This window comes from Arachis duranensis, chromosome 8 (genome assembly GCF_000817695.3).
Source record: "Arachis duranensis cultivar V14167 chromosome 8, aradu.V14167.gnm2.J7QH, whole genome shotgun sequence".
Classification (NCBI taxonomy): Eukaryota; Viridiplantae; Streptophyta; class Magnoliopsida; order Fabales; family Fabaceae; genus Arachis; species Arachis duranensis.
The window spans coordinates 36,608,216-36,609,074 of record NC_029779.3 but is presented as its reverse complement, the minus strand read 5'-3'; positions in this window follow the sequence as shown (position 1 = coordinate 36,609,074).

Sequence of the window (859 nt, the reverse complement as noted above, 5' to 3'; positions counted from 1 at the left end):
GTGTGTCGGGGTCCATAATTAATAAGAATGAAAGGGAAAAAGGTAGAGGAAAAGCGAAGAAGAATGAACTAGTGTTGGCTATTCCATTAATATCAAGTTCTAGATATGCAAATTCATATTGTTTTGATGATTTCAATCGATTGGGTAACACAATTAATTGATTGAATTGCGGAACCTCAGGTTGTTTTGAAGCATTCAATCAATTGGGTAGTATAAGCAATCAACCCACATTTTAGTCATCGTTCAATTGATTGGGTAATATGACCAATCGATTGATTTTTGTGAAAACGCCTTGCAATTTTCAATCGATTGTTTTGTGATAATAACTTGTAGTCCAATCGATTGAGTTTTGGGAAACCTGAAACTCAATCGATTGAATTTCAAATATAATATTTTAATCGATTGGAATAGCCAAAAAATTTATTACGATCAATGGAAAGATTCGATTAGAATAGCCAAAAAGTTTATTATGAATAATGGAAGATCTAATTCATTATTGTTTTTGTTTTTTATTGTTAATAAACATAATAGATTATTGATAAAATAATAATTTATAAAATAAAAAATAGTTTTTATAATTAAATAAAATATATAAGGTTAATTTGTAATTAAAATTAGATACGGACTATTTATCAGTTATTAAAAAACTTAAAAAATATATTTTATTATAGGACCATTTAATAGTCCAAACGTTCTCGAACCATCGAATTCTTTGCCGGCTTAGTAGACACTTTCAACTATTTTTCTTTATTTTTTTAAAAATAAAATCACAAAAAATTAAAGACTTTTAAAATACTAAATTAAGTACACAATAAATATATCTATCTTATTGAAAAATAAATTGTTAAAAAATTAATGG